The 24,116-nt window shown below is 43.5% G+C and overlaps 1 long non-coding RNA gene across 1 annotated transcript; it reads left to right on the top strand.

Moving 5' to 3' along the window:
* The first annotated feature begins 134 nt into the window (after window positions 1-134).
* LOC128322569 (uncharacterized) lies at window positions 135-23,656 on the top strand. The gene is made up of 4 exons (XR_008305779.1): window positions 135-235; window positions 4,006-4,139; window positions 20,329-20,484; window positions 22,858-23,656. It is a non-coding gene; the product is annotated as an uncharacterized LOC128322569 (long non-coding RNA).
* The last annotated feature ends 460 nt before the right edge of the window (window positions 23,657-24,116 follow it).

Genomic DNA, 24,116 nt, shown 5'->3' with positions numbered 1-24,116 from the left:
TCCCTTACTGATTGTTTTTCTGGCACTGGCTTCACATTGGCTTGAGATCTTCTTGCTTCTTGATTGGCTTGTTATCATACAAATCAACTGTCATCATGCGCAACTCTGCCCCCACTGGCTGGGGGGAGGAAAGGAAGAACACAAAAGGAGAGAATTTCATAATGTTTTCAAAGGGACTGGGGCAGAGACAGCCCATATGCTTCTCTTGAAGAGGAGACATCAGGAGAGGAGGAAGGTAGGTTTGATTTTGTGGTTTTCTTTGTAGTGGTTAGAGTGCTGGACTAGAACCAGGGAGACCCGAGTTCAAATTCCCATTCAGTCATGATATTAGCTGGGTGACTCTGGGCCAGTCACTTCTCTCTCAGCCTAACCTACTTCACAGGGTTGTTGTGAGGAGAAACCTAAGTATGTAGTACACTGCTCTGGGCTCCTTGGAGGAAGAGTGGGATATAAATGTAAAAAAATAAAATAAATAAAATATGTTGTGCTGTTGCTGCTATATCTGGTGGTTTGTTTTGTTTGTGAGATAGTGTTGTGGTGAGAAATGGACAGTGGCAGTTCTCTATGTGTGTTTAACAAATGTGTAACCTTTCCCCAAAATCCCCATAGGATCCTATGGAGGTTTTGCAGAAAGGTTAAGAATTTGTTTAAAATTGCTTGATTGCCCATTTCTTTTGCAGATCGGGTGATAGGTAGCACCCATCATGGCCTACCAGACAATCCACTTTGGTCCCTAGGAGCTACCCATGGGGAATAATGGGGTGTTTCAAGTTCCCACAGGTTCCCCTATACCTTTCTGATTCTTAGCTCAGAAAATACATTTTTATGAATTATTGCCAAGTGACTGATGTGGTATAAAAAGCACACTAATTTAGACTGATGGGTGATACTTGTCACATGGGCCATGTGACAACAATTACATGGAAAAGTAAAGTATGCCATTGAGTTGGTGTCGACTCTTGGAAACCACAGAGCCCTGTGGTTTTCTTTGGTAGAATACAGGAGGGGTTTACCATTGTCCTCTCCCATGCAGTATGAGATGATGCCTTTCAGCATTTTCCTATATCATGGCTGACTGATAGAGGTGTTACCCATAGTCTGGGAAACATACCAGCGGGGATTTGAACCGGCAAACTCTGGCTTGCTAATCAAGTAATTTCCCCTCTGCACCATTAGGTGGCTTCTTGGTCTATATCTTGCCCCCTGTCATGATCAGGGCATTTGATACTGTTTGGCAGATGGCAACATACTGGGCCTTAGTTAGATATATGTTTAATTTGTGGGATACTTGTGATTCTGTGTGCATCTTGTTTTGACTTATTTTACAGAAGTCCTTGAACACAGGACTCTCTGGACTACTAAACAATCTGTATTGGGTTTGTATCATTAGCTAAAACAAGCTAACAGAATCATTATATCCCTCCTTACTCCTCTGCTTCTTACTGTTAGATTTTCTTTTGTCCCAGCACCATATCCTATACATCCATTCTCTTGTTTCATTTATAGTAGCTCTTGTGCTAAACATTTTTTCGGCTCCTGTGTCAACTGCATAGTTCTGCTTCGGTCTCCTCTTTAGCTGTTCCATCTTTCCTGAGGCTTCTCCCCATTGGGTATGTTCTTAAGTTTTTCGGCTTCATTTTCATGATCTGCTCCATGGACCAGTCCTCAACCTCAATGTTCAATAATAATAAAGGAAAGGTGAATGTAAGAGATTTCTCAACAGAATCTTTTTATTTAAATTAATAACTTTCTCAGACCGGATGAAGAACTTTAACAAACATTATGACAGACAATTAATGATAATTATTTCAGCTTCCAACATAATAAAACATTTCCTTCTTTCTGCTTTAGAAACATTTGTACAGCATAACCCAGGCACACCATTTGCTTTGCAAGCCCATTATGGAAGTACCCCAGAGGTGGGGAAAGCATGGCCCAAGTTATCCTCAGGCATGGAGGCTTCAATTTCTCATGCATGGAGGCTTCTGTCATGCTGAGGGGGCAGTGATGTCACTATGTGCTCAGTGCCCTGAAAGCCTTAGAGCAGATTAGAGGTGGCCTAGCATAGCACGAGTTACCTTTTCTGGGCCAACCTGCCATGTTTTCTTTGGCTTTAAGCATTTTGGTGGACTTAGCACACGAGACAACTGGAACATGCACAGAATGCCCTAGCCATGTTAGGTCTCTCTTCACATGTCTGCCATGGATTTCAGAATCAATTCGGGATGCTGTAATCCAAGCACTACAGCGTGTGTATGCATGCGTGTGTGTGCATGTGCAGGGTGGGGGTGGGGAGCAGAACAGATTCTGTGAAGCATGAAAATTCTCCATGGTTTCATGACATGACTTCTGTTGCCTAGCACATTTTGAATGGATAGCAGAAGTACAAAATGCTTAGCTCTCTTCTCAAAAAACTGCCTTTGCACATTATTATGCTTAGATTCATATCTCATAACATCACATAACCATAGCTGCCCATCAGGGCTTCTTCTGACATTATCTCAGCGGTTTGGGAGCTGTAACTGCAGGATGCATGCATCTGGCACCTTTCTAGTGTACTGGAAGCCCCAAGTCAGTAGGCAAGGAGTCCACTGAAGAAGCCTCAAGCTTCAAGACTTGAAGAAGCCTCAAGTCACATGAGAAGTGCAGTCTTTGACCTACTGTAGCTCCTCCCTATGCCAGCATTAACTGACGTTTTTGGAGGGACATGCTAGTGTGAGACCTGGCCACGTTGCTAGCTTCTCCCAAATATGTCCAAGGGCTTCCAACTTCACTAGAATGGTGTGGAAAGCAGACAGACTACAGTGACTGAGGTAGCATAGCAAGGTCCATTTTAGTCTAGCCATGAAGGAGTCGGCTAGTATAACTACCTGACCAGCTCCTTAAAATCAGTCTGCAAGAGTTGACTCTTTGAGAGCTTTTTCTCACCATGGTATAAGCATTTTTTATTCCTTTGGCTTTTCCTTTAAATATATATCTCGATAATTCTGCCAGAAAGCAGCCACGGATTTGTAAAATTAGACTGTCATAACAAATTCATGTCCTCATCAAGACCCGCTGCTGTGCTCCCATTCGGACTGGAGCAGTCCCAGAGTAAGGCTGCATTATCTCCGTCATTGCTAGCTCAATAGTGCATTTTTCAAAAGCAATTGCCTTTAAATGTGGTTTGTTATGTAACAGCAGAGCCACTTTTACACCTTCCTCTAGGATGAAAATGAAATCCTTGAGACAAATAACTCAGCTCTGCCCTTAGTTTCTTTCTCTCTCTCTGCTTTTCATTCTTCAGTGATCTATGTTATATTTGTTATGCGTGAAAGCAAGGGGCCTTGGAACATAGACAAAAACCAGGTACAATAGTCCACTAAGCAAGGCTTGTCAAACTCTGTTTTGTAAACACCAAGGAAAACATAGGTTGGGTGTGTTGGTCTTCTAAAGCCAATTGTGATGCTATATTTCCATACTTGTATATAAAGATTAAAGTCACAGGAGCCTTGTCTCCCTTTTGCATTTGGCCATTATGGTTATTAGGGCCTGCTACTTCAACTGAAATAGCAAACAGATGGTCTTGCCCTTGTATGTTTTATGTACCTGGGGAGTTTGATTTTTCCTTTCCACTCTGAGTGTCCAAGGCAGCTTACAATCAAAATCTAAATACAAGTTAGTCGAAAAGTGTGGTAAGTTTCCTTCTCAAGTACAGCAGGCTAGCAGAGGTTGAAAAACAATATACTAAGTTAAATGGCTACCTGGGCTTGTTTGCTAGCTGAGAGCCTCCCATTCCTTTGTGCTGAAGTCTACCGATCATGCACTGTTTTCCTAGAGAGTTGGTGTCTGGATGAGATTAGACACCAGATGTGTGAATGCTGCAAGTCCCTTCACAGCATCATGACTACAGATGTTCCTCCATTTCTCCTCTTTTATTTCTGGAGTGTCTTTAGTTGGGCAAAAGTAGACTAGGCTGATCAGGTCTGACAAGTGACTTGTCTGCTTCTCCTTTGCAATGTGTAGATGCTGTTGTTATATCCAGATGTCATCCAAGATAGTGGACTCAAGTATCCGAGCCTGTTAGGATGCTGCTCTTGGTCTTATGATAAGTCCTCCATTCTCTACAGATATGTACAATTTGCAAGCAGGAAATAAAGGTAAAATAAATAATATAAGCCTAACGTTCTTTTAATTTCAGTGGAGCTACTGTGAGTAATTTTCCTCATCATAGGAACATAGGAAGCTGCTATATATGCCTGAGCCATTTTGGAAGGGCGGTATACAAATCAAATCAAATCAATCAATCAATCAATAATATATTGAGTCAGACCATTGGTCTATCTAGCTCAGTATTGTCTTCACAGACTGGCAGCAGTTTCTCCAAGGTTGCAGGCAGGAATCTCTCTCAGCCCTATCTTGGAGATGCCAGGGAAGGAACTTGGAACCTAGATGCTCTTCCTAGAGTGGCTCCATCCCCTGAGGGAAATATCTTACAGTGCTCACACTTCTAGTTTCCCATTCATATGTAACGAGGATGGACCCTGCTTAGCTAGGGGGACAAGTCATGCTTGCTACCCACAAGACCAGCTCTCCTCTCCATCAAGTCAGCCTATATAAAGAATATACCTTGTGCTCATTCTCAAGTTCAGAATCAAAGTAGGAGAGCCAAATACACTCCTGACTGAGTGTTAGTGTGAAAGGAATTGAAATGCAATCCAGTTTGGTCAAGGCTTTGTTGGTATTGATTGTTCTCTATTTCATTCATTCATTCATTCATTTGCAAATTTACTGACCGCCTGACTTCCTTAGACTCAAGGCAGTTTACATAAATTAAAACAACAACCTTGAAGACAAAACAAACACACACACACACAGAGACTAAAAGCCTGGCAAAATAGATAAGTTTTCAGAAGCTTCTTAAAGGACACAAAGGAGGGGGCATTATGGATCTCAGGAGGCAGAGTGTTCCATAAGGAGCGGGCTGCAACAGAGAAGGCCCTCCCACGAGCCTGGGCCCCATGTACCTCCCCTGGGCCCGGAACGCTGAGAAGGCCCACCTGAGACGACCTGACAGGGTGGGTTGAAGTTGGACAGGAGAGGCAGTCCTGAAGGTACACAGGCGCCAAACCCTGAAGGGTTTTCTAGGTGATGACCAGCACCTTGAATTGGACCCAGAAGCGAACTGCCAGCCAATGTAGTGACCTCAGCAAAGGTGAAACATGATCATATTTTCTGCTGCCCATAAGCAGCTGCAACATTTTGAGCCAGTTGAAGCTTCTGAATCATCTTCAAATGCAACCCCAGGTAGGACACGTTGCAATAGTCCAACCGAGAGGTGAGAGGTGATTGTTAATATAGTACTGTCACGCTGAAAAGGAAAGCCTAGTGCAACTCTGGGGAAAGGGAGGGGGGGACCTCAAAATAGTTCTAGAGATGGCCTAGACAGAGAGTAACAGAGTTGTAAATATATTTGCTGAGCAGTGAAGCAATAAAGGTTTGATTTATTTCATAATCTCCTTGCATTGTGGTGTAACATTTGCAAAGATCAAGGTAGGAGGAAGAGAGAGAGTGATCATGTGGGGTAGGAGTGGCATGGCAAATCCACATTCTGTCCTCAGCAGTTCATCAACGGTGGACAAAAAAACCATCCTACCCAGCTCCTGGATCCCAAATGATCACTCTCCCCTCCTCTTTACAAACACAGGGACAAACACATGGACAGGAGCGCATATGGCTTGCCTACCCTGGATGTGTGCTTTTCCTGTTCTGTTTCAAATTGCAAGAACTGCCCTATTGTTTATAGAATCCATAATTTGTGACAGTGGTTTGATCCATGTTCTTGGATGCAGGTCGGTAGGTATTGCCTATGTACGTTCCATTGGAGGCAGTTGGAAGAAAGGAAAGGATGCAAGAATAAATTGTAAAATTTCTCCAGGAAATGCTATTAATAGTTTGTAACCAAAGTTATCTACAGTAGGATCCCTGCTCTATAATACATTCATTAAAGATCTGGAAGAAGGGCTGAGTACAGAGGTGGGAAATGTGTGGACAACACATAATTATGTAGGACAGTCAAGTGGTGATGATTGTTAGTAACTTCAGTTAGTCCTACCAAAGAACAAAAGGGCAACATAATGGTGAAGAAATTCATTGCTGATAAGTGCAAGGTAATGCACATTGCAAGGGACAATTTGGACTACTCATGCACATTACTGGATTCTAAATTGACTGTAACTGTTCAGGAAAAAGCCAGGTGTCATTGTGGAAAGGAACGATATAAACATCTGCTCAGCGTGCAGCAGCCATTAAAAGTATAAAAAGATACCAGGCTGCACTGAGGCAGTAAGAATAAAATCAGAAATATTAAATCACCCTCAAATGTTGTATTCAGATCCATTCCAAGCACATCTGGAAAGTACAAGGGCCTCTGAGAGGGATATGCAAAAAAAGAACAGGAGGGCAAGGATATATAGGAAGAATGGTTTCCAGAGACTTGTCTCTCCTCTGCTCTTTATCACACAACCTTTCAGTATAAAGGTATCTGAAATAATAAAGAGGAACATCTGAAAAATGTGGAGCATTTCTAATAATGTCCATTATTTCAGTCTGTTAGAAGCGAGAATTCTAAAGCATTGCTCTTAGCACCGCAGTAACCTCTTCTGGCCACTAGAGGCATGAGGAGTTATGTTAATAGGTCTCTCTTGGTCAGTTAAGAGTCAGAACTGTTTAGTTGTTGTTGAAGGCTAGTGCTTGTCTGGGTATGTTGTTCTCTGTATCTCTCAGTATGTGGTGTTTTAGTTTCTTAATAAATCTTTATTTGTTTTTTGAACTCAACCTAAGGTCTCCAGATAATCTCTAGGGCTAAACGTCTTTACCACCAGAGCATACTCAGCCGGGTGAGAGTTTTAATGTTTCTCCTCACATCCTTCAACACAATCAACATTGAAACCTACTGAAAATTTTACAGTCAGTCTTCCTCTCTGATTGGCTCTGCTAATAAGTATTCAATACATATGGGGCCTGCAAGGAATTTGCAGGTGGGAAGGTAGGGCCAGATACCTTTTTGTCCTCCCTTCTCCCTCAGATACATCTCCAGCCACCTTTTCAGTGCTTCACTCTTCAGCCCCCTGCTTTCCTCATTCAGCAAATATATGAAGTCTTCATGAACACTCTCGGCTGCTCCCGCGCTGATTTCCCTGTTTTCTGTTTTAGCATTCAAAGATGTAATTCCCCAAGGCCTAGTGGTTTGTCATCTTCTAATACATCTAATTGCCTAATTATGTGCTCAAACACCATCACAAAGCATTGTAACATTTCATTCCCCTGTCTTCCTCCCCCCGCCGCCCCCCAAACTCAGCGCAGGGAGGTTATTTTCTCAGTCTTACAGAAAGAGAAACACAATTCCAAGAGCCAATCCCAGATGAGCATCAGCAGCCTCTGGCACAGGGAGGCCCAACCTCTGCAGCACAAGGGTTCAAACTGCAGAGGATTGGGCAGTCCTGAATAAGAGCAGGAAGGTCCATCAGGCCTGTGTGTCCACCTGCCTCTCCTGCCAGGCTGCACTGTTAATGGCTGTCCAGGCCAATACAACAGAGGCAAAAATATGCCAGAGTTCAGGAAGTTGCATATGCACTGTAGCACTCTATCTATCTATCTATCTATCTATCTATCTATCTATCTATCTATCTATCTATCTATCTATCTATCTAGTGTATGTGTGTGTGTGTGTGTATGAGAAATAAACAAAGAAAAATAAGAAAATCAGACAAAGCAAGTACATTGATTCTCAGAACAATCTGTATACATCAACTTGAATTCTTCCAACACATCTCTCACTTCCTTCCCTTCCTCTGATTGCTGCAGATAACTGCAAAGCCAAAAAGTAACAAATTTGATGTTCCTACTATACCATAAATTACAGTCTGCATTCAATTCCTCTACAAAGAAAAACCAAATCTGTGTAGCACACATTAAAGTAGCAGAAGCCCATTCACATGTTTTGTTCAACGCATTTACAGTAAGTTTATAGCGTATGCACATACAAATCTCCACATGTGTACAGTTATTCACACATTATATTGAACACATGTACAGCAGTACACTTTTATCTGTATTCTGCCTTTCAGGGGGCCTGCACACAGTTCACTTTTTATATGAAGTCATACACAAAAGCCTGTATTTGTATATAGACACCTGAATTCACATAACGTTTGAATAGTGCTTAAATTTGGCTGCCAGCAGATCTAGCATTAAGCAAACATGTGCTCTGCACATGGTCCGCCATGTGGGGCCAGGGCAGGAAGGCCACCACACTCACCCGCCACTGGCCTCTGCAGCCCCTGCTTACTGCTGCCATAACCACCAGATTGCCTCCCCCCCCCCCCACACCATACCTTGTTAGGTACTGGAATGCCTAACATCCTGCACAAAGTTAAGAGGTATTGATGTTTAGCTTTTTATACTGTAAAAAAGGATTCTAAATTCTACTCCTACCATAGAATAGAATCTACTGTAAACCTATTGTCATTAATACAGTTTTGCACGTAGGAACATAGGACATTGGAACATAGGAAGCTGCCATATACTGAGCCAGACCATTGGTCCATCTAGCTCAGTATTGTCTACACAGACTGGCAGCAGCTTCTCCAAGGTTGCAGGCAGGAATCTCTCTCAGACCCATCTTGGAGATGCTAGGGAGGGAAACTTGGAACCTTCTGATGCTCTTCCCAGAGCGGCTCAGCCCCCTGAGGGGAATATCTTGCAGTGCTCACACTTCAAGTTTCCCATTCATATGCAACCAGGGTGGACCCTGCTTAGCTAAGGGGACAAGTCATGCTCGCTACCACAAGACCAGCTCTCTGTACGATTACATATAAAGACATCACTGACCTGGTGCCTGACGTGGACTTGCACTGGGCTGGTGAAGTCATTATACTATGTCGCAGTCAGCAAAGGGAGGCAAGTCGGTGACAGTGGCAGTGAGCAGGGGCCCGGACTGTGGTCAGCAGCAGTTGGCCAAGGGGCTGTGACAGGTGAGTGGTGGCAGCAGGCCACCAAAAAGTCTAGCCATAGTCCACTGCCATGCCACTGTGCCACCGCCCGTGTTCTAATTGGGTTGGCACACACCTGCCCTACCTTTTAGAGGGCGAGAAATTTATTTATTTGCATAGCACTATCAAAGCACATCTTACTGTACAAAGTACAAGTCCCTGCCCTGAGGAGTTTGCAACCTGAAATTTGCCACAGGGAAGAATATAGAGCAAGGGGAGGAAATTGAAACAACAGTAAATGGGAAAAATAGGCATTTATTTCAGTTACACCTCACACTTCATTGTAGCTAAGGGGTTGTGCAAAAGGCATCACGGAAAAGTGGGTTTTGAGGAGGGGTAGGAAGGAAGGAAGGAAGGAAGGAAGGAAAAGAGGGGGCTCCCCACATGAATTCTGAGATGAAGTTCCAGGCAAAAGAGACAGCAAGGGGGAAATGGTGGAGTTGTTTGAGGGAATGTTTTAGAGCTGCTTCCCTCACAAACACAAAGTAATCTTATAAAGATGTAACAAAGAGTTTATTCAGAAACTACTCAGTTTTCTCCTTCTCCTTTCCCTCCCTTGTCCTTTCTGATTCCACCCCCACACTCTCTACAGGATCCTCACTGGGACAAACGTTTGAACAACAAAACATAAAAGATACTGGATAAGATACAACACATCCCTTCCCTTTATAACAACTAGAAAAATCGATTTAAAATCCAGTGACCAAGTACTGAAGTCCTTTAGGTGGTCTCCCATCACTCACACTTCTCCTAATTCTTGGATTCTCTGGCACCAGAGCTGCTAGTGATGTTCTTTCTGGTAAAGAGGATTGTCCATCACTTTCATCAGCCTCTAGGGATGTGTGAGCTGGCTCACATTGAGCTGGGCTCAACATTGATCCGACCCAGTTCAGGCAGTCTGAACCGGTCCAGCCCCGCTATGCCGGACCGCCCCCCTGGTTCAAAAAAACGGCTCACAGGCCAGCTGGGGGGGGTATACTTGTAAAGGGGAAACCGGCTAGGATTCCTCTTTACAAGTCAAGGAGGATTCCCGGCCTAGACTAAGAAGGGGGCAATGATGAAAGGGCAATATTTACCTCTAGTTTCCTGCTGGTAGGGATGGTGGAGGGGGCTGCCGTGGTGATATAGTGGGTGGCCTTGGGGGCTCCTCCAAGCCCTTCCTGGCCTCCAAAATGACATGCTGGGCCAAGGCCAACCCAGGCCACAGCTGACCTGGCCTGTCATTTTGAAGGCTGGGGGGGTGGGGGTTGGAGGAACACCCACACCCACCTCCGATGTTGCCACCACAGCCGCCACTGTAGCTGCCTCTGCTGTTTGGAAAAAAAAGGTAAATATTCCCCTTTCGCCACCACCCCCTTAGTCTAGGGAACCCCCCCGTTACTTGTAAAGGGGAAACCTAGCCAGATTCCTGTTTGCAAGTATATCCTCCAAGTTGGCCCAGCTCGATGGCCGAACCAGACCAGATCAGTTCCAGCCGAGCCTGAGCCCAGACCAGGCCATGTCACCTTGCACATCCCATCAGCCTCCTCTGTGAGGTCAAAACTGGAGGCAAGATCAAAGTCCTCTCCAGTCCCTCTCTTGAGGCCAGACTCCCTTCTCTCTTTTCTCATAGTATACATGCTGGAAAGTCTCCAACTGTTCCGTTTCTTTCCATCATCCAATACTGCACAATCTCCTCGGATTTCAATTATTTGTTTTGTCCCAGAATATCGGAAATATACCTTGCTCACTTCATAAGGCAGCGATATTCGAACAAAGTCCCCAACCTTACATGTTCGGTGTTTCACACCCATTTCCGATCCACATACAATTTGTATTTTTGTTGCTTCTCCCTCACTTGATCATGAATCTCTGCATCCTCAGGGTGAGATGATGTGGAAAGCCCTGTCATTTGTTGCCATTGTATAAGTTTGGTGGTAGCTTTGCAATCTCTCAAAAGTTTCCTGTAGTGGAATGAAGAATAGTTCGATAAGCAAACAGAGCCTCACGGATGGTCTCTTTCCAGGACTGCTGTTGCACAGTAGCCAGCTGTAGACTTTATTTTGCTAATCTCTTTATCCTTTCGGTGTAAAAGCCACACACCCACATGACCTGTGCCACCAGGAGCAGCACAGATGGCTATCTCAGCTGCTCCTGGCAACACAAAGCAACAGAGGCCAGGACTCATTTTCTGGCCTCCACGTATCCCATAAGGCAATGTGCGATGAACGCATTGCCTTGAGGGTTTCTGACCAGCACTCTGTATGCCCATCTCTGTGTCTCCTCATCTTCAGCTGAGGAGACACACGATCCTGGTAGCCAGGTTAAGGGAGCATTTGCTCCCTTAACTTTGGCTAAGAGCCAGGCTTAGGAGAAGGGTTATGCTCGGTGGGAGAGCTGGGATCCACGCAGATCCTGGCGCCCCACACAAGCAGCCTAACCCAGGCTAGGCTGCTCATGAGAACAATCCTGGTAGCCAGGTTAAGGGAGCATTTGCTCCCTTCACTTCGGCTAAGAGCCAGGCTTAGGAGAAGGGTTACACTGGGTGGGAGCGCTGGGATCCAAGCAGATCCTGGCACCCCACACAAGCAGCCTAACCTAGGCTAGGCTGCTCATGAGAACAGCTTCAGTATCTATTTTCAAAACTGTCCTCCCAAATAATGCATGTTTCCTTTTTTTCTTTTTTGAGCCAGTATTCTGGTTATAAAAACTCGCTACTTCCCTTTGCTTTTACTGCTGACATCTTGTAATTACACTCCATGTAGCACAGAACTTAATCCTAATAATGGAGATCTCATTTGTGGGCACTACAAATTAAAAAGTAATCCTTTGGCTGTTCTATAAGTAAGCCTGTAGCCTACATGCTTTTCTTGGTGTCCTACCCTCTATGCATGAGAACGTACAGTTGGCCATTACCATCACTCCTGTCTCTCTACATATTTTATACTTTGCTTATGCCATCTTGCAGTTCAAACTTCCTAAATCACACAGTAGAGATTCTTTCCCTTGACTTTTAAAACATGCTATTAAGCAAAAGGTAGGAAAGGCCATTTTTAAAATTAAATGGCTACGCTACATGGAAAATGTAACAGTGCTGCCTTTTAGATACAGAAACTGATTTTCTTGGCATGCACGTTGGCGCATGAGTATCAACGGTGCAAAAAATGTGGATGCATACGGAGAATCAAGCAGGCGCAGGCTAGGGAAACAGTATCTGTTATGAATCTCTCTCTTGAAAAAAAAAAAAAGCCTGTTACACCTCACCTGCACAGCTGAAATTGCCCATGTCTTGTATCAGACTAAAGATGATTTGTTTTTCTTTCTGTGGAAATCTGTTGCCTTTTTTTGTGAATAGAAGAGACGTGAAACTGTGCTGCTGAAGAAATGTTCTTGGCATTATGTTGTTGCTATGTTTTAGCCTCAGCTTGAGAGAGGCCATTTGGTAGGGCTGCTTTTCTGCTCAGAAAACTCAGCACAGGGCTGGCCTGCACCTGGTTATACTATCATGTTCTTTAATGTTGCAGTCTGAGCATGCACAAAAGAGTATTAGGCTGAACTTGTTAAAGGGTCTACAGGATCAAACAGCTAGAGCAAGCCCCTTCCTTCTCTAAGCAGTCCTGGATTCTGGAAAGTAAGCAGAATGGAGTTCAAGGGCAGGATTCTATTTAATTAGTTTGTTTCTAGCACTTGTATCCCACTCCCTTGTCAAGGAAATTGTTGTAGCGGCTTACAAGTGACATCCATTTACATAGACCCCCAACTATCACTATAGACCAGGGACGGTCCCTATTTGTCACTGATGAATCCCTGGCCTTTTTTGTCCCTGGTTAAGGAGATGTCTTAGGAACATAGGAAGCTGCCTTCTACCGAGTCAGACCATTGTCCATCTAGCTCAGTATGCTCTTCATAGACTGGTAACCTTCTCCGGGGTTGCAGGCAGGAGTCTCTCTCAGCCCTGACTTGGAGATGCCTTGTTCAGTTTTTTCATGAGTTGCTAGAGTTGTCATTCTTTAGGATTCAATTCCTTCCCCAGAGTCTAGAAATTGAATCAGCTGGGTAGATGGATGCATTCTGTCTCTAATGTACCCACACGTCAACAGTAAGGCCCTATGTGATGCACAGTATATAGCAGGTGGATCCAATCTTCAGCAATGTCTGGGTGGAGGGCAGTGATGTAGTTGCAAATTCAGAAGTGCAGGCGCTCTCCATGACAGCCCGCATGGCCATGCCCACCCCAAAGGCCAGAGAAGGCGAGAAGTGCCGGCACTCTGTCCCTGCACATCCCCCCTCCACTGCAACCCTGGTGGAGGGCTTGGGCAATAAGCCCTCGTATGAGAATTGGTTGATAGAAGTGTATCCCAAATTTCATCCAGTTTGGTTTGGTTACAGCTGCCACCAGTTCATTTGGCCTAACTTGGAATGTGCTCCCTGTCAGTATAAAAGCTTCTCCATTTCTGCCTGCTTTTTAAAAAATGACACACTATTTTATCTGGCCTTTTGCTAAAGCTGTTTTTCAAATTTTATGCTTAAAAAAATAATAATTGTGTAGGAATTGATGGTGTTCCTTCCTGGCCTTCAAGATGGGACTTGTGGCCCCTGCTGCACCTCAGAAGGGTGGGGAGGAGTTAAGTTACCCTCTTCCTCCTCCACCAGCCAAGGAAAGGGAATGCCTGGCTCCTCACCCAGACCCTTCCACCACCTGTCTCCACTGACCTTCTTCATCTGCATGGGTCCCTTTCAGGAGTCTGGCATTATTCTAGGACCTGCCCAGCTTCCACTCCTACCACGCTCTTCCAGTCCCCCATTTCCCTGGTGGCCTGTGAGTTTGGCCTCCCAAACACTCCCTCTCATTCTGTAGCCCCGCCTCTTCCTGCCATTGCATCATGCTATGTCTCATTTCAAGAGTGGGGAGCCTGTTCTGCTTAACACAGCAGAAGGCTGCACACACCAGGCCAACCCTGCCCAGGTGCCATCTTGCTGCCCACTGGCTTGGCAACCTGCCCAAATGTCAGGGTCAGGCACCCTCAGGAGGAACACGTCCTCGGAGGCCAGTCCTACTGGTGATGCACCCACTGCTCAGGCAGAGGAATGGGCCACCTGGTGGGCCGTCAGGGTGAGTGCTGGATAAATTGTTTTCATTGAGTTCTGTTTGTATTTTTAAGTTGTATACACCGTTTTGAGATCTAGGTGTTAGGCCGTTTATAAATGTAATACATACATACATAATAATGTTGGAGGGAATGGGTTTGGCTCATTCGCTTTTGTAATCGGGCAGAGTGTGCTCTGCATGCACTTTATTACCAGCTTTCCATTTGTGGCATTCTGACAGTCAGAATTGTACACCATGCCTCCCAGATTGCTTGGCCACACCCCCTAAATATTGTATATACTTTCCCCAATTTGCTTTGCTACACCTCCTATGCATTCACAGGAATTTTTGTCAGTGAAATGTTGGTGCGGGTATTCATTTAGAAATAATTTACAAGTGTCCAGTCCCATTCCACAGGGCAGGGCCCATGAGGACTGACAGCGAACATGGGCGTATCTAGGGTAGGGCAGGCAGGGCACGTGCCCCGGGCACCGCTTGAAGGGGGCGCCATTTTTTAAAATGAAAAAAAGTTCAAAATGGCCACCAAAACAAAATGGCTACCACACATGCTCAAATGGCCTCTGAAAGGCCCTAGTATCTGGGGAAAGTCAAATTCTCAATTTATTTTTAAAACTTATGTAATAGTGATGCTACAATGCATAGTAGAGAATTAGACAGGCACTTCTGTTCAGTTTTCAAAGTACACTTCCACATAGTATTTGGGTATTTCATGAGCCCCAGCATACTGAAATTTGTAGTTTTCAAGCATTTTTTGGTCTGGCTACATCCACTGCTAAATAGTTTTTGAAATATTAAATGATTAATGAGCTTGACTAGTATTTTTGAGCTGATATTATGGCAAAGTTATCTGAAAGATGGGTGTCAGATGTTTGGATGGGACGCAATTTCAGTGCTTGCCCTAGGCGCTATTTTCCCTAGTTACGCCTCTGACAGCGAATGAGACACAACAGCAATGGATATCACCATGGACAGGTCCATGGGACACATTAGTTCAACAACAGCCAGAGGCACACTGAACTCTTAAATACCACTGAGCTTGGTCTACCCCTGTTGGCTCCACCTCCCAGCCTGGAGAGCAACAACCTTAAAGGGGCAGTCCTCTGGCCTGGAGTTTGGCACTCCTCTTCCTCTCCAGCTGATCCTGCATTGCCTATTGCCAGTGCTGACATGCAGGTAACAGGGAGGCTGATTACGGGGCGAAGTCAACTCCCCCAATGGCTTGAGTTCCCAGGACATTGCTTTGGGAAGTTAGAAACATAGAAAGCTGTATTATACTGAGTCAAGCCATTTTCCCATCTAGCTCAGGCCTGCTCAACCTAGCCCCCACCAGCTGTTTTTGGACTACAGCTCCCATAATCCCCAGCCACAGTGGCTAATAGACAGGGATTATGGGAGTTGTAGGCCGGCATCTGCAGGAGGGCTGAAGTTGAGCAGGCCTGATCTTGCTATACTGACCAGCAGCAGGTCTTCAACATTTCAGTCAGGAGTCCTTCTCAGCCTTTCCTTTGGATGCCAGAGATTGAAAACTGGGACTTTTTGCATGCAAAGCAGATGCTCTGCCACTGAACTATGGCCACAGCTCCTTTAGATTCTATGTGTGCTGTCTTGAGGTGCTCCAACTCTGGAACTCACTCAGGTTCTGGCCTGATGTCAGAGGCCAGGTCTGGGTCTGGTGCTTGTTCTGTGTCAGATTCTGAGCCACTAGCTAGGTCTTGGGCCATGATTTTTTTTTAAAAAAACAAGCTTAAAGATCATGAAAGGCAATTGATCGAGTATCTGTGGAACTGTGGAGCCAGAGAGCATGTTCTTCATTGCCACGCAATTTGGCTGGTTAAGACTTATTGCCTCCTGCAGTATAACCATCTCCCTCCTGCCTAGATTTCTTTCTGAGTATCTGGATCCACAAAAGCTATAGCTGCCCAGATCAGCATTGAAATGAATCGTGCATTCAGCTGTCAGTCTTTCAACTATGGAATCATTCAGCTACCAAGCTCTGACATTCTAAATGAATACAAGATGCTGAATTTCCCCATTAAAATCCTAATACTAGCTTCAGGATCAATTTTTTAATCAATGAAATCTGACATCAAATTGGCTATGCCAAACCCCTGAAAATGGTGGTGTGATCCACTCAGTCTAGAAACTAATTATTCATTTCGATATCCTTTAATGTTACTATAACCTCAAATATTTGTGCCAAAATCTGTTATCAGAATCTAATATCTGGAAATGTTGCAAATGGGAATTGAGATGGAGGGGGGATATATTTTTATTTCATGTCTAGTGCTGCTAAGTTTTTAATACTTTATAATTAGTATAGGGTTGGAGTAGAAGGCCTCCAAGTGTAATGGCTCAGACTTCTGACTCAGAAGAGTCAGAGCAGGAGGATTCGCCTGCTAGTGAGGGCTCAGAGGTACAGCAACAGGATTTGGCAGGGAGACCAGACTCTGGAGCTGAGGATTCACAACAGCTGCCAGGCATGATTTCTGATGGGGAGGAGCCTGAGATTTCACCTGTCGAGAAGGCATCTCAAGAGGCAAGCTCCGTGGGAGTCATGCAGGCGCAGGAAATCACAAGAGAGGAAACTGAAATGCTGACTCAGGGAAGCCTGATTGGCTGCTGGTTCTCTTGAGCCATATATATTTAGCAGTCTCTCAATTGCTTAGATGCTGTTTGCAATTTTCGCTGGCTGCAGACAGTGTGCTATTTGAATTCCAGACTTTTTCCGAGTTCCAGTTTGCCTTGTTTATGCTTTCCTGCTTTGTTCCGTTAATTCCTTGTTCTGGTGTCCTTCGCTCGTTTCATTCCTTGCTTTGTGTTTTCTTTTCACTTATTACTCAGTTATTGTTAGAGTGGGGTACCTAGTTCGGTTCAGGGGACTTAATTCCTTTACTATTTTCTTTGTGAGCCTTTTCTTTTCCTTCTTGCAGTTTCATGCTGCTTTCTGTTATCTCACAGGGGGAGTGCTGAAGGGGGTTGTAAATCCTGTTGGGTTAGCTGAGCTAACAGGTTTACGACACCAAGGTTCCTTCCAACTCTAAAATGCCATGATTCTACAGAAATGTATTTAAAGTATTCTTTAATACTTTATATTTAAAGTATTCCTGTCCTGCCTTGTGACCGAGCAACCTACCAGCAGCTTTGAAACAATAATGTAAAATAATAGAATAATAATTTTAAATCCTAAAATAATTAGAAGAAAACCTATCAGGTAGAACATAGCAAAGACAAAGCACAAAACAGTTTGATCAAATGTTAAATCCGTGGGCAAATAGAACCTGATATCAAAACAATGGGACCTGATGGATAAATCTGGGGACTGAAGTCCATAAATGGAGTGCCCACCATTGAGTAGATAAAGTCCCTAGTAGCCATTCACCTCCACTCTAAAGATGGTGAAACCCAGAGCAAGGCTTGGCTGAAGAGTTTAACAGTTGGGTTGGTTTCTTTGGGAGCAAGTGACCAGAGGTATTTGGGCTCAGAAATGTGATAGAAAAATTCATTGAATGAATCAACTAAGTACATTCCAAATATGCCTCTGTAGCAAATTAGCAGATTTAAGCCCAGCCTTTGTTTCAGAGCAAGCCCACGTGGGGGAAAGAAAAAAGCTGATTCATTCCCTCCATGTTTGCTCACCAAAGGCTGTTCCTTTAAACTTAAACTGGTAGAAAATACGGTGCCACCACACCCTAATTACAGAGCTTAACCCCTCTCTGGATTTGGGTGATTGTCCAGTTAGACTCTTCTTCTTTTACCAATAATACAAAAAAACAAAACCTCCAAGTGCAGCCTACACATGAAGATAACACTTGTTAGTGATTTGCTAAGCAATTAACATTGAGGCATGTTTGCACCAGAGTAAAACCCCTTTTCCTGAGTTAAAAATCCACTCAGAGGCAGGTAAAATACAAAAAACAAAAAGAGAAAAGCTTTATTCAAAATACTACAGACTGCTTCCATCTGAGGCTTTCTCAGCTTTTATTTACAGGTAATAGAAACACTCAGTACCTGCAAGAATACTTACCTCAGATGATATTGGGGTGCCAGACTTCAAAAATGGTGGTTCCCCAGTTGCAAAGAACACAAATGTAAGAAAATTCAAAAAGCACCTTTGAGAGTCTACAGAGACTTTTGCAATGCTCTAGTTGGAAAGAAAGGGAAGAGAGAGGCTCAGTTTCTCTTAGTTGGTTACATTACAAATAAAAATACAATAAACCATTTGTAAGTATTTGCATAGCACAAAAGGAACGAAATCTAACGCAAGCTAACAAACTGTTCCGTCGCTAAACCCTTCAGAAGCCCCAAAGCCCTGGCTTCCTTCCCCCTTGAAATTCACCCCAAACTCCAGGAGAGATTTCAAGCTTCCTGCAGTCCTGTCTCTCAAGGATCTGCAGATGTCCTTCCATGAGAGAATTCTTCAGGCTAGCTTTTGACCATGAGGCAGCGAAAGCTCCATCGCTGTACCCCACTAAGCCTTCTGCCTGTCCTCTCTCATCTCCCTCCTAGTTCCTTCTGAGCACAAAGAAAAACCTTCACTTCCTACCACCAAGCCCTCTAGGTCCCGGTCACCATGTGCTGAGTGGCTGATCTCCAGAGGTCACTGCTTGTCAGTCAGGACAGGGTTCACTTCTGGTTCACTCTTTAGGGTAGGGAGGGCCGATTGCTACAGCCTCTTTCATCAGTCTTTGCAAAATTTTGATTCTGCCTCTTGTCTCATTCTGCCCCACCAACTTAGCCCATTTCCAGATGCATATATGCACATACATGCATGCATTGTGGTGGTGTGGTAGAACAGGCTGCTAGTGCTTGGATTATAAATCAGTCAGGTCCGGATTGGTTATAGAGATGTCACTTTATATTGCTGCAATGTTACTGAAATCTTTTGTTCAGTCTGTTACAGCAGCATGAGGGATATGTGCTAATATTCTCAGTTGGTGAGGCATTAACTATTCTCAAATATAATTCGACCAAGTGGCATGCTCTCAATAAGATGAAAGTATGTCGCAAGCTCAGTTATAGCCTATAGCAATTGTTGCCTTCATGGCTGATAGGCTACGTGTCAGAATATAATAAACAGGGAAAGGTGGATTTTCACATTGATGGAAATCTACATTTGGGGGTCAAGGGCTTATTCATTCATTTCAAGGCCAGGAATTCTTTACAATATAAACATAGCAGGGTACACAAGTATATACCACTTAGGACTGTTGTATTTAGGACTGCTATGAATTTTCATCGATCTCACAGAATTATGTGGGATGGTAAACTGTCTTGTTTGCTTATAATATTGATCAGTTGCCTCTCTGCCCAAAGGCACTCAAGGCGATGTACAATACATCTAATCCTGCTACCTTCCCCCGCCCCCCACAGCATGGCACATAGAATAAATGCACCAAAACTGAAAACTTGTAATCAAGTGCAGAGCTGGTCTTCTGGTAGCAAGCATGAATTGTCCCCTTTGCTAAGCAGGATCTGCCTTAGTTTGCATTTGGATGGGTGACCACATGTGTCTGCTGTAAGATAGGGGTGAGACCATTGCTCAGTGGTAGAGCATCTGCTTTGCATACCGAAGGTCCCAGGTTCAATCACTGGTTTCTCTAGGTAGGACTGGGGAAAAATCCTGCTTGAAACATTGGAGAGCTGCTGCCAGTCAGTGTAGACAATACTGAGTTAGATAGACCAATGGTCTAACTCAGTATATCAGATGTTATCATGTATATTATGATTTTGTTATACATTGGCCATGCATTTTCTACATCATATATGTTCTGTTTAATGATTAATTGCTTTTGTTTTATAGAATGTTCTTAAAACCTTTTTTACTCTGAGTTTTCTTCTAAGTGTAATATTCTATCTATGCTTACAACTCCTTTGAATGTTTTTGATTGTTTTCCCATACATGGTTAGTACTTGGATTCCTCCTCCCCCTCAACCCCGTAACTCAGTATAAGGCAGCTTCTTGCATTCCTATGTAACAGACATAAAAACACCATCACAAAAAGCAGAAGGTTGTAAAAGGAAACAAAATGCATAGCAGCAAGTGGCATTACCAAAATGTCCACTTTTAAAACAAGAATGTGTCTGCATGCCAGCATAACAGTGTTAGGGCACTAGCCAGGTGGGTTTACTTTGATAAGAAATTCCACAGTGTAGGAGCCATGTTACAAATGGGCACGGTCTTATCATTTTTAAATTTTGTTTGGGCAGATATTTGAACATGGCACAGAGTTTCTTCCTTCAATCCCAAGGAACACACAGAGAGAAGTATAGAAGCAGACCTTCTCTAAACTGGTCCCAGGCACTGTAGGGCTTGAAAGGAAGGACTATTTTGGATTGGGCTCAGAAGAAGACCAATCTAGAGCTGTAAGTACATGTTCCCTGAGGCTCACCTCCATAATGAAACTCAGTGGCAGCTACTGTTTCCACTACTGACCATGCAAGAATGTGAGGGAATAGGGTTGCCAACTCTGCCTTAAGCGATTCCTGAAGATGTTTTTCTGCAATATTTTTCACAAGCCATTAACATCTGCAGGCTTGATTTCACTGGTCACCTGGAAATTGATGTCAATTCCTGGAGATCCCAGGCCAATTCTAAAGCATTAGCAACCCTCATTATGTGATCCGATCGCTTCTGCTTTCTCCAAACCACCATACATGGACACATTTCAAAGTTCATCACCTAATCCTGGGGTTCCCAACCTGTGGTACTCCAGAAGTTGATGAATTCTAACTCCCATCATTCCCAGCTACAATTTATTGTGGCTGGGGATTATGGGAGTTGTAGTTCAGCAACAACTGGAGTATCACAGGTTGGGAACCCCTGACCCAGAGGCGTACCGAGGTAATTTTGGAGCCTGGACCTAAAGGCTTTTGGAGCCCCCACCCCTCACATGCAAATGAAGCATCATCATACTCCACTGGCTGACCACACCACCTGGGACAGACTAAAGATTATTTGGGGGCCCCCAGGGGCTGTGGAGGCCCTTGACTTCCGCCCCAAAGTCCAGGGGTAAGAGCACCTCTGCCCCGTCTGAGTCTATTGAAACTATGGCTGTTTATTCAAACTGGATTTGCAGATTTATTATCTCCGTTCATTTCTGGACTTGAAAACCATTTAGTAAAATCCTACTCAGCATGCATAAGAGCAGCCAACGTTGAGACCAACATGGAATTCCTACCTGTGACTAGCAAATTCAATGTGTGAGGCTATGTACCATTCTGGTCTCCTCTGGTCTCCTTCATTGCTGCTTTGTCACTCAACATTATTCAGCATCTCCCTTGTTAGTAGCTGGAAGCACTTTTCATAGGAGAGTTCACTGTACTGCATAAAGGGTTGCAGTGCATATTTTGGAGGTGATTTGCACTTGAAAATTTGTGAACAGCTTTTTATATTAAGTAGGAGTAAATGAGGTGCAAGAGCACAAAGATTAGCACGCTTGACAAATGTAAGAAATGGTTGCATAATTGGTGTACACACTTTTTAATCTCTGCGCAACTCCAGTTTCCTTTGTTCCTTGTAGTACTCTGCTTCTGTAGTCAAGGATTATACAAGAACAAAGACTGCATGTCCAATCTTTCACGCTGTTTTTCTCCCAGCTTTTTTAAGCATTAGGGTTACATAGAATCACAGAATTGGCAGGATCCCAATTGAACCTGCAGTCCGACCACCTGCCCCGAAACAGGGTGTTTTATATGTAAAACCCAACATGGATGAAAATCTATTGGCTGACACCCAAACTAACAAAGTGCTAGTGCAAGCATGTTGTGATAGTGCAAGGATGTTGCACTAGCTAATTGTGCTAAGTTAGGAGTTTGCATTCCGTACTCATTTTGTGCTAGCACTATGTGCACAACCTGTGGCACACTTCATGTGTTTTTCAGGGAACTTTTGCACAAGATCACAATTCCAAAATGTTGTGCAGGGAACATTTGTGTAAGAGCACAATTACAAAAATCTTCGTGGCTTCATGCAGCTAAGTAATCTGGTCACACATTCACACTTTTTGTTCATTGCGTAAGTGCTTTGTTCATCTGGAAATTCACCTTTATTTTTAAAAAGTTGAATTTTATTTTATTTTAAATCATTTATAAAAAGTGCCCTTTAAAAACAAATGGAATGGAATACAAACATATTAAAGTTGATACTGGCTTTCTCTTATAACTGAACACACAACCCCCTATCAAACATGTTGAGTTGGAGGCTGCTTTTCTATGTAAAAGAAGAAGACAGGAGCAAAAAGGTGTGTTTTTTTCTGTTCCAGCATCAGAAGTGTGGAACTATAGGCCATTTATTGTATTATTATTATTCAGATTATGAATACTTGGACTCTAGCCCTCCTCTCCTGCTCCTGCTCTACATGTTCAGTCAATCATTGGGGAGGAGTGGGTTTGCAATGGAGCGCCCTGCCCCCTGACTAATATGCAGGCTTCACCCTTGTTGACAGGATGATGGGAGTGGTTTGTGATGGGAGTGGGTATCTTGCACTACACGTTGCAGCAACTGGCTTTGGATTTAGTGCAGACCTACAGTGCTATGTGAATGATCTTTCAATACAGCTTCACGCTGGAGGTCTTTTCTCTTTCCTTTCCTGGAGGTAACAGTGAATAGGCATATTTTCATCTATCCATCCATTTATTTATTCCCCCCAATAAAATCCTCCTTTTAATTTTCTTTCTGATATGATACAGTCCAAGCTACTTCCCTGTTCAATGAAAAACCCTTCTTTCTCGTTTCAGTAGATTTGTTGAGGAATGCATTTAAAAGTATGCAATACAAGTTGTCACCCGCTCGTTTGCTGGTGACTCAGGACCAGGCCTTCTCTGTGGCTGCCCCGGGGCTTTGGAATATGCTCCCTGTCGACATAACAGCATCTGATTGCCTTTAAGAAGACCATCAACTGTTTTCTCAGGCTTTTAACTGAAATTAATTTTAAACTGTTTAATTGCTTTTATCCTATGAAATTGTTTTAACTTTTTCATTCTGTGAAATTGTTTTTACTGTTTTATATTTGTTGTGTTAAATTGTGTACACTGCCTAGAGATACACATATCAGGCGGCAGATAGATAGATAGATAGATCTGTTGTGATCACTATGAACCTGACCAAATAATGCTAATGTTTCCTAATGATGTGCATAGTCCCCTTATCAGACAATTCCATTGCAGGGGTGGAGTCTCAGACCTGTGATCTGAAGAGTTGGGGGATGGGGTAGGAGAGAAACAGGCATTTTTGTTTCGAGTTTTGAAAGTAGATGCTGGCAAGACAGCTTAGAGTGTATTTTATTTGTTTGTTTGTTTGATTTTTATACTGCCCACCCAAATGGCTAACAAATATAAAACCAGCTAAAAAACAAATTCCTCATTAAACCCAGTTTAAAATCATTTCAGTACTCACTAAAGGCCAGTTCTAGCCAAAGTTAGGTGGACCTGGAAGTGTAGCTCTGGAGGGAGTGCACAAGTTATTCTCTGGGGATCTGCTGCATGCTGTGTGAGTGCCATCACTGCATATAATCATTGTAAAAATAAATATTTATATTTAAATATATTGTATATTTATTTCAACTGAAATTCTCCTGAGAGTTCTTCACAGATACACTTCTCCTCAGAGAAATCTCAGCTGAGCTGAATGTTCGGAAGTGGGTGGGTGGTGCTAAAGGTGCCATTTTTGTCTCCCATAAGTTCCTAGAATGAGAGCAGATAGCTTTGCCCTCCCATTTCCCCCTCAAAGGGATTAAGGAGCATCTTTCTAAAGCCAAATAGCATGTGGGCAATGCTTCCTGAAATTATGTTTATATCATGTTAGTGTTAAAGGGATTCCTTTTATTATCATTTTCCTTCTTCTGTTTAGTTATAGATATATATTTCTTATCCATGAATATGTTATATTTAGGGATGTGCACGAAATGATTTTTGTGATTTGATTTGAGTTCAAATCGAATCGGCCTGATTTTATTCGAACTCTAATCTGCTGCCATTGAATCAGGGTAGATTAGATT

Source organism: Hemicordylus capensis, chromosome 4, assembly GCF_027244095.1.
Source record: "Hemicordylus capensis ecotype Gifberg chromosome 4, rHemCap1.1.pri, whole genome shotgun sequence".
NCBI classification, from domain to species: domain Eukaryota; kingdom Metazoa; phylum Chordata; class Lepidosauria; order Squamata; family Cordylidae; genus Hemicordylus; species Hemicordylus capensis.
The sequence above is the reverse complement of the archived record's forward strand: the minus strand, read 5'-3'. Positions and strand labels throughout refer to the sequence as shown.